The sequence below is a fragment of the Microcebus murinus genome, chromosome 1, assembly GCF_040939455.1.
Source record: "Microcebus murinus isolate Inina chromosome 1, M.murinus_Inina_mat1.0, whole genome shotgun sequence".
NCBI lineage: Eukaryota > Metazoa > Chordata > Mammalia > Primates > Cheirogaleidae > Microcebus > Microcebus murinus.
In genome coordinates this window covers 24,594,714-24,605,351 of record NC_134104.1, presented here as the reverse complement: position 1 = coordinate 24,605,351, position 10,638 = coordinate 24,594,714, and the positions used below count along the sequence as shown (strand labels likewise).

At 36.4% G+C, this 10,638-nt stretch overlaps 1 long non-coding RNA gene across 1 annotated transcript in view; it reads left to right on the top strand.

Annotated features, from left to right (window-relative positions):
• Positions 1-1,265: 1,265 nt before the first annotated feature.
• Positions 1,266-10,638, top strand: part of LOC142870035 (uncharacterized) — a 236,903-nt gene continuing 227,530 nt past the window's right edge. The window contains exons 1-2 of the long non-coding RNA XR_012918555.1: positions 1,266-1,537; positions 1,648-1,724. This is a non-coding gene — a long non-coding RNA (uncharacterized LOC142870035). The remainder of the gene's footprint in view (positions 1,538-1,647; positions 1,725-10,638) is intronic.

Below are 10,638 nucleotides of genomic sequence, written 5' to 3'. Positions count from 1 at the left end.
ACACCTCCCACATCCAATTAATCTTCAAGATATGATGACTGTTTATATTAATTTTATAATCTCTTTTCTGGTGCATTTACTTCTCACTGGGATTAAGCCTTCATCTTTCTTTTATGCTTTAGTTCTTTTATTATTTCAATAATCTTCAAACTAAACTATATTACATTTGCTCCTTTGTCTCTCTCCTTTCTAAGACATGCGAAGACTGTACCTTGTCATCTGCATGTTCCTAGTGCCTAACCGTGTCTGTCACATAGTAGATGCTCCATAAATGCTTCTTGACTGAACAGCACATTGTATCTGGGTGTTCATCTTCTTTGGGGGGCGTTCTTTTGTCTCTACACCTTTGCATAAGACTTCAGTGTTCATGTAGCCTTTTCTCTTACCACTTTTCTATGCTTGAGAATTGAGCCCGTGGTTGTTGAAGTGTTGATTGCCCGTATGCCTATCAGTTCAGTGAGTGCTACCTAAAAGTGAGTTTGGCCCACAGTGAGCATCTTGTTGTAAATGATCAGTTTTGAAAGGTTCTCCTGGGAATCTAATTAATCTCTGCGAGTGGGGACATCTTGCACTGCTGCTTTCCAGGAAGCTGCCAGATGGCTCACAGAAAAGCGTTGCTATTTAAAATCCTTTCAGAGGTGTCTGGGGAAAATGTTGTGGGCAAATATTCAAACAAGATCAGTAAGTAAAGCAGTGGCTAGGGGAAGGATATCATTTAACTTGCCTCCTCCAAACTGATCCTTATGCTTGCTTCTGAGCAGAGAGGTCTGATTTACTGACTCACCACAGTTCCTAACTGTGATTGTTAATCCTTAAGAGCCATTTCCTGGGAACAGGCTACAAATAAATGTTTTAACAAAACCTTTAAAATATGTCTTAGAGATGGGATTATATTGCTAATAAGATTTTTGTTAAAGAAAGACTAGTGTATAGTAACAAAGTGGTTCTCAAATATAAACAAGCTTAGGCGGATAAATGCTTAGTATATGGGGCTCATTAAAAGAATGGACAATGGTGAATGGATGAATGGACTTATTTGGAGAAGAAAGGGTCTACTATTATATTTGCTTCCCTAAGGTTTTCATTGTTTCTTCTTCAGTCTTTAATGTGACCACATCAAAAGAGCTTGGGATGTTAGAAAGAACTGGAAGCAAGACAAATTCAATTCCATAAACAGAAGTTTCCAGGAATTTTTCTGGTCCTGGGTAGATCAAACTGCAACAATAGAATTCAAGGTCTTCCAAATTTGGGGCTGAGTTACCCAAGAGGTTTATGACTGAATGTTCAAGGACCTATTTTCAAGGATGTGGGAAAGCAGATATATTTGCATTTTTCTCTGTATTTTTCTCAATAATGTGAATCAAGAACATTTAATCCTTTCTTGAGAGTGTAACCTAAATTTATCTCAAAAGCTCTAATTGTTGCACTTTGGAGCGTAAATAAATAGCTTATTTTTTTCCCAGCAAATTGAACTTCTATTCTCCAATGTGAAGCATTGAGGATATAATCAATTCTATTTCATTGTGTTGGATGAGAGGTAAGCTTTTAATGCATTCAAATTTTTGGTCTCAATGGCAGTTTTGTCATGAGCTAAAGGTAGATTTGGGCAGTGATTCTGCAACATAGATCTCTTGAATTATCTTCCAGGAGTTTGATGCAGGTGGACAAGCTGACCTTGAGGATGTGTCTGCACTGTCTGAGCTGGGGTGGCTCCCTGGCCATCTGTGAGTAATTATGCATAATATCAATACCTGGGAATGGGAAGTTATTTTATTGCCAGATGTGACCATTAAAAGGAAACTTTCAGAAAAACTGGTGGGAAGCCAGCTAGCTGATAAAGTGATATTCTTTTCCCTGACAGAGCTTTGAGAAAATAAATTATATTATCACAAATATAGTGAGTGGTTAAAAAAATCTAGTGGGGATTGTTGTTAACAGGTAACACATCCTTCATGGAAAGGTAGTCAACTAATTCTTCTTTTCCAAAAATTTGATGATGAAAAGGGTTTCCTTCATTCATTCTTTTATTCAAGTTGAATGTGCTAGAGATGCCATTGTAGGCATCCATGGCTATTCAATTCATAGATCATGTCCCCAAATTGAGATTCTTAAAACTCTTCTAATCTGTTGGCATTTACATAGAAAAATGTTAGATTGAGAAAATGATGCCAGAACATGGCATTATCATAATCATCATATTTTTGACCAGAAAAGGACCTTTCTCTTCTGTGTCTTTGGTTTCCACATCTTTTTAAAGCTTCTTTCTATTATACAGCTGAAGGCATGCCACCATCCTGCTCTTTCTTACATTTCTGCTATCATTTCACCCGTTTATGACCATTTGCATTAATGCTCAAAGAAAAGCACAAGAAAGGTGAAGGGATTTGGCTAAAATGATAGCACTTTATATTTAATCTGTTAATGGCTTTTTTTTCTCCCATCAATAGAATCAACTTGCCAAAAAATCACAAACATACACTGTTATGGAAAAATGTATTCAGAGTACATAATCACACCTTGTTGTTTGTCTTTGACTGTGAAAGTATTTAATCAAGAGACTTGTTAAATCGGAGATTATACAAATTAACATAACATTCATATTTTGAAATTCCTTCAAGAGAGAAAAGCTACCTTTGAAGCTGAACTGAAATAAAAAAAGTCTTTTATGTATCAAATCCATCTCATTTATAGAAAGATAGATACATGTGTTTCATATTTTACATGTGAATGGCCTGCAAAAAGCCATACAATTTATTTAAGCAGAATAAAAGGAAGTTAACAGTACAGAAAGAATATTCATAGAACGAATACATACATAGACATGAGCACACACACACGCATACATACCTAGATGAAAATGCACAAACCAAAGAGAATTAATTTCTTTCAGTTTAAAAAATAAAGAAGCCAAAAATTTAGTTTTAGCAAAGACTTCAGTTGAAGTGCCTGTGGGTATACTGCAAAATGGTTTTTTTTTTCAGAGTAAGTGGATATATATGTTTGTGGGTAGTGCTGTCTTTTATTTAAGAATTGGTTTCAGTCTATTTCAGTGTTTCTTTTAGAAAGGTTTGTTTAGAATTCTTTGTTTCTATCAGGTTGAGGATTATTTCCCAGACAAAGAATTTGTGGTTTAACTATCGGTGAATGCTTATAAACATTGGCAAGTTCTCACTTTACTCTGTGATCTGTCTAACATAATCAATGTTGATTTTCAACTGAATATCTTAGATAACTTTTGGGTTGCTTGCTCTATTTCTTGTTTGCTTGATCTATTTTGATCAGGTTAAACAAATAGCTGCCACTTGCTACTTTTAATATGTGCCATGGTGCCACAAATGTGTTAGGGTAGCAACTGCTGTTTTCCCCTCATCCGTCCTCTTTAGCACTTTCCTTTGTTACATGTAGACAAATAATATAGAAGCCAAAACATCTGGAAACAATCAGTAAACAACAGTTTGGAAATTTCTGCTTCATTTGGACTTGACATACTTCAGAAAAGACTATTCATAGAATAATTAAATTTACATTTAGTTTCATCTGAAAAGTTCATCTCCTTGACAATTACTAAAACCATTAATTTTCCATTTACATTATCACTGTCTTAATTTAGCAATAATTATACTTAGCCCCCTCTCTCTCCTCAAAATGTAGACATCTGGTCTTCAGTCAAAAGAGTTTTCTTCCTAAAACTTAGAAAGGGGAGTCTTATCAATCTCTACTTCATAAACCTCCAAAGTCTTCCAGTGGTGTATAAAAAAATTCAAGCTCAATAGTTTCAAATTCAACATTGACCATGTGCTGGAATCTGTCTGGTCTCACCTCTATTTTGTCGCTTCACACAATATGTAGTACAGCCATGTCTTTCTATTTCACTATTTGTACTTTTTCTTTGCTTCTTCCTCATCCTCTTATTATTTTAATTTTTATTGAGCTTCAAATCTTCAAATGCCACCTTTGTCACTCCCTCCTCCATTACAATAAACTGCTACTTCCTTTGGGGTTCTGTAGTACCTTGTTCACTCCTTTATAATGCATTTGTCTTAATTCCTGACTTACAGATTATTTCACATCACTTTCTTCTGCTAGATTGTGATTTTCTTGAACTCAGGGTCCATATTTCTTTAATCATTATACCTCACAACACCTACCATAGTGGTCTGCATGTAAATCTGCACATAATACAAGTTAGTAAAGTGCATAAAACCCAAAACCAAACCAAACCAAAACAAAACAAAACCACATAGGTTACCCAGTGTCACTCTGTTACAAAAAGAAAAAGAATCAAGCTATATGAGTAAAATATCTTGAATTTAAAATTACTTAATTATTCTGTTGAATGACAGAGTTATAAGGCTATCAAGAGAAGCTAATTTTTTTTTTTTTTTTGAGACAGAGTCCAGCTCTGTTGCTTGGGCTAGAGTGCCATGGCGTCAGTCTAGCCCACAGCAACCTCAAACTCCTGGTCTCAAGCAATCCTTCTGCTTCAGCCTCCTGAGCAGCTGGGACTACAGACATGCACCACCATGCCTGGCTAATTTTTTCTATGTTTTTTTAGTTGTCCAGCTAATTTCTTTGTATTTTTAGTAGAGACGAGGTCTCGCTCTTGCTCAGGCTGGTCTTGAAACCCTGAGCTCAAATGATCCACCCACTTTGGCCTCCCAGAGTGCTAGGATTACAGGCGTGAGCCACCGTGCCCAACCTAATTCTTTTTTTTTTTTTTTTTTTTTTTTGAGAAAGGCCAGCATAAAGCATTTTTATTGCAATAATTAAACTTGAAACTCATATGTGGTCCTGGTGGCAAAGGGAAGATGGGCAGCAACACTTTCTCTCACCAGATCACTACACAGGACAGCAAAAGGGTGAGGCGAGGATGCGGGAGGAAAAGCCAGGAGACTCTGAGGTCAGCAGATGGAGCCAAGCATCAAAAAGCAGGAGATACTTCATTTAGGATAATGGTCTCCAGTGCCATCCAAACTGTTGGAATGAATACTACTTGGATGATGGGCACACTTATAGCTATTGACCCCAGCATTACAAAAGTAAACCACATAACCAAAAACATTTGTATCCCCTTAATACTTTGAAATAAATAAATAAATAAATAAGCAGGAGATGCTGAAGCTTTGAGGACCAACATCATTTTCTGGACATTCAAGCATTTGTCATAATGGCTGGGCTTTCATTGGGTGTTAAGTCCACAAACGGCACTTTCAATGTAAATTTCCTTAAAGTTCTTAAAATTTAGGAGGTGGTGGAGCTTGGAAAGTTATGGCATTATAAAATTACTGAAAGTTCATTAGAAAAACCACAGGATTGAAAAAGAAAAAATAAGCCAGGCGATGAAGAAATCTTCAGATGTCTTTACTGGCCCAGGGACAGTGAAAATGATCTTCTTTCAAAAGGCAGAAGGTTTAAGGGGAAGGTGGGGTGCAAAGCCTTTTCCTCCTTCCCACTTCAGTTTTTGGGTAGGGCTTTTAATTTAACTCAAGGACATCTCTGAAAGTGGAGAATAATTCAGTCCTTTACAGTGTCACAAATCTGCTATGGCTTTGCAGTGCAGCAGCAAAAATGGTTAATATATAATAGATAAAAATTTCATCCAAAAAACAAAGTAAAATACAATCATGATTCTTGAACTCCCTATACCAATTCCTACTCTAAAGTTAATCCATCACTCGTGCTGTTAGTACTTGTGCCGTTAATATCATATACTTAATTGGAAACCCAGTTCCAAAGACTGAAAGTGAATCTTTACCCCAAAATGAAAACAGAATAACATGAGTATCATGAAGTTTATGGCGTATAGTTTAGGTCAACACACATAGAAGGACAAAGGGGAGGAGGAAATGGAGGTGTCAGAAGCAAAGCTGAGTGACAGAACACATTCAGTAGGGGTAAATATTTATACAGAGTGTAGTGGAAACCCAAGAAAAGCTCCATATGGATTCATGTCTGGGCACTCCAGGTTCCCCCATGGCCCATCCAAGAACAGAGCGCTAAGGGAAGAGGCCATTCCTCTCATTCCAGTTTCAGAAGTTTGAAGAGAAGCTAAATTAAAAAAAATATATCTATATATATCTCTCTCTATATATATCTATAGGAAACTTGTTTTTTCAATAGAAACTGGTCTGGATGGATTGTGGTTCTCATACAATATGGAAATTCTTATGTTCTTGTTACACACCCCTATTAAAATATAATTTCTTAAATATTTTAATATCATATGTTTTATGAAATCCATCTCTGCAAATCCATAGTCCTCTATCAGTCTCAGACTTGATAAGAAATGATGGCGAGATGGCATTCATAGTCTCAGGCAATATACTTGGGCTCGAAAAACTAATCTTGAATTAAATTTAGGGAGTCCTAATGATGGTTTTGCTTAGTCTTGTCAGTGATTATAAAAACACAACTGTAAATTGAGGCTGCAGTAGGTATTACTAAGAAAAAAAAAGAATTGAAGAACTATGCAAGAATGGGTTGTGAAGGACAGGAAGGAAGAAAAAATTGTTCAATTCTCAATAATTTTTAGAGTTTAAATAGTTTTTTTCAATGGGCCTATCATTTGTCTGGCTGTTATTTCTTAGGTTACCTTAACTGTAGGAAAAAGTATTAAAAGCATAGATTATAATTAAGAAGTACAAAGCAGGGTACAAACCTCTGAACTGGTTGCTTTGCTTGTTTGTTGTTTTCTTCATGTATCCACAACTCTAGAATTGTCTCCCAGGCTCTTCCCAGAATCAGGGGAATTAACATTTTGCAGAGTCAGAGTAAGTCACTTAATTGAGAGGAGAAAAGGGGCCTAAATAGGGTGATTTATTAGGTACTAGTTCCTGTTTAGCAACTCCATGTAATGACTCTTGCTGGGCCTCTATTTCCATTTGTTCCAGTGTCTGATGATACAAAGAGTCCCAAAGAAATCTTTGCCTTCAATAGTGACAGGATTTATTTTCCTCTGAGCTTCTTTGTGTGGCCATCAAATAATTGTAGCTTATTTTGATTGTGGAAGTTTTATTCCTCCAACTGCTGAAGTATTAATATTTATGCTGAAGAATTAAACCAGGACACTACTGGTGTGGTGCACTTGTTAATGAGACAAGTGAGTCCTTTTCCAGCAACTACAAATCCATCATGCAAAGGGAAATCCTGTCCTTTTACTTTTTCATACTTAAAAAAAAAATTCTTTATCTTCTTGGCATACTCTTTGATATCTTCTCTTTGGGAGAAATCTTAATTATAGCTTCAGAGTGTTTTTATTTTCATTTTCTTCCTAGAAGCTTATTTTTTAAAATGCAAATAGAGTCTCTAGCTCAGGAAATCCTCAAGCTCTAAGATTTCCTGAACTGAATGAGCCCAGTGGGATCTCCTGTGTTGCTCAAAATGCCTCCTATCTAGTAACAATGTTACCTCAAATTGTATTTACTGCTACTTGTAAATGTACCTCTTCTTTCAACAGGAAATATATGGTGGGGATTTGGGGAAAGGAGAAGGAAAAATAAGTGCAAAGTGTACATACTTTCTGTAACTAGAGTCTTGCCTTAAGCCATCTCTGGTGTATTTCTCCTGGTCCAGGGTCAATCAATCAACCAATCAACAAATTCCAGAAATATTTTTATGAACCCATTATGTACCCCCAACAATATCCCTTTCCTTAAAGGGAAGAACCATAGTAGGATCAGTATCTACCTTGTTTCTGCACACATATTAGATGTCACTTAACCACACAGTTCAATCCAGGTCCCTCCAGAATGTGTGGACAGACCAGTGGTCTATAGTAAAACAATGTTTATCTCGAATGATTGCAGGAATTTTGCAATTTTATCAAAAGTCTCCAGATATTCCAGTGGCAATGTTAATCAGCATTCATTGCTAAATTCCTCCATTATGAGGCCATTCTGCCTTTTGCTTAGGTTTGTTGAGAACCTGAGTTTTCTCTCGAGCTTTGGAAATTGTGTGTCTTGGGTGAGGGAAAGTAATGGAACCTCCTCCTCCATACTCCAGCCAACTATCAGAGACCTGTCCATAGTTTTGTCCTGTCAGCTTCCTCTGCTACTAAAATCTAGGGGCTTATCCATGTTTCTGGTCATTCATGCTTTGTTTGGTGTTAACAGTATGTCTTTTTCCAAGTGTCCATTGTCCCCGCTCTGTACTTTGAGTGGCTTTTTATCATATAAAACTCAGATATACAACACATAGTATTTTCTTGGCACCTAGTTTCTTCGTCTTTTGCACGAAAATGGCTGTCATTGATGTGCTTCTGTTTGGAGTTGTCCTGATTCCAAACTCCAAGAAATAGAAAGTTATTTTCCCTTGTTTCCCCCTTCCAGTAAAATTCCCCCTAATTCCTTCTTCTTTTAAGTTTAGACCTATACCGTGTCCCAGAATCCTTCTCCCAGTAGGCACAGTGTGCTTCAGCTCTCTGAGAACTCACCTTGACAGCTCTGGTCCCAGTTGTAAGTGCTGTTCACAGAAATCTGGCCTTCAAGTATAGGTCAAAACAAAGCAGGCATTCAAGGACTGGAACTGGTCTTCTATTCCCTGTCCTTGAAGAAAGATTAGGTACTTTTCTACCCCCACCCCCATACATGTGTTGGGGTCTATTTAGCTGTGGCATGTGTACTGACCCAAGGCTGGCTTGCTGTCTCCTGGCACTGTTTAGTGTCACCTCTCTTGTATTCCTTTTTATTGTTTAGATTTCCCCATATACCTGCCAGGATGCCTTTCTGTGTCTTAGGTCATTAGCGTCAGCTCTTTGCCTCAATGATCATATTTGGAGCCTACATCTTACATGTTGAAATCTTTGTTGTCAGTAAGCTTCTCCCCAACCCTGACCAACTCCCAAACCTCTCCCACTCCAGAGTGTGGCTCACATCTGGGAAACACTTTCTTCTCCAAAGTCCAGTTTTCTTAGAAGTATATTTTCAAACCTTATTTAAAAATCAAAGCTACAACTCATAACACATTATTGGTAGTGGTTATCTAGTACTATTCGTATGATATTGATACTTATACACAGGTCTTACACACCAACTGAAGTGCAAACCCGATGAAGAAAAATCCATGCCTTGTTTGTCTTTAAATTCCTCTTTCCCTTTCCCCAATGTCAAAGACAGTGACAAACACCTAGCAGACACCTGATACATGTTTACCCAATGGTGACCAATGGGATAAATGCAGAATTCATTTGAAATTTCTCACCATGCAGAGCATTTCTCTTAGTTAGAAAATGAAATCTTTACCTTATTCTCACTCTTGATTCCCCTGCACTTGTTTGTAACTTGTGCTATTTCAGAATTCAGTGGTTGTGTTATTGAATGTCTTTCAACTACAGAAATCAAAGGGCCTTTGGGAATAAGACTTTCTTTTTATGAAGTTTTTTAAAGACTTTCTTTATGCTCCAGAATTAGAGGGTTTCTAGGAGTCATCAATGATTTTCTTGTAACTTTCAAGAAAATCATATATTCCAGGAATGTGGACACCTGCGGTATCTGCTCAAGTTATTCCTTTTAAGAATATTAATTTATTCTTTTGCTCAACCTGCCTAAATGAAGCCATTGCTTCCTGAATTCTTCAAATTTGTGGGCTGAGAGCATAAGTACATTTCCTTAAATACCGAAGTCTTGAATAATTTTCTTTTTATATTCATTTTATTCTAAATATTTATTTGTGACTTTCTTAAGGGTAAAAAGACAAAATAGTTCATTTTGTTGCACAAATTATAGCTACAGAGCATTTTATGGTCATATAGAATTAATTCATAAATGCTTCTATTGATATCTTGAATTTTATTAGCTCATGCTTTTGGTATAAGGAGAGAATAAATATATAGAACAGAAAATCAGAGAGACAGATGAGATATAGAGGAGAAGGAATATGCTACAAACGCATTATTAATACCATTTGAAATACCAGCTAGCTACATAAAAATGTTATATGAAACAAATTTACAAAAAGCTTACAGAACTAGTGGCTTTTCAGTCTGAATGCAGAATTAAGTTTTTATTAGCAAGTGAATTTTGGGTTATATTACATTTTGAGGAAATTTTATATTTTTTTCTGTTAGTAATAATGTATAAAGTTTTTATGAGAAGGTAAAAGCTATTAAAATAAATCAATTATTTTGTGAGCAGTTTAGAACAAGTGCAAACATGTCTTGTCCTCCTTTCTTTCTCAATCCTGGAGATGCAGTGTTCTATTTTAAACAATTGTATATAGCACCTAGGAGAGTACTTTGAAGCATTAATATGATATTAAGTCTAGATTATGAATTTTGATGTCCTAAATGTGGCTGTATCATTAAGGCTTCTTAATATTTTAATATCTGTAGAATTATAGGGCTCTACTCTTTGAGCCTCAGATACTAAACTTACTGATGTGTGTGGGGGGGCTTCTTTCTGTTTGCTTCATGTTTCAATGTAAAGGAACATATGCTAGAGTAACATTCCTGGCCTCTTCCCACCCATTACTCATTCAAAACCATGAGAAGAAGTGAGTTTCCTGATTGGTGGTTGACATCTGTGTCCTGTTTCTTTATTGGACCCTGCAAATTTACTCTCTTTTCTTTCTCTCATTGCCCTGGGCCAGAGTAAGTGACTAGTCTTTGATAAGTGCATCTCTTCTGTGGATGCAAAATTTTCT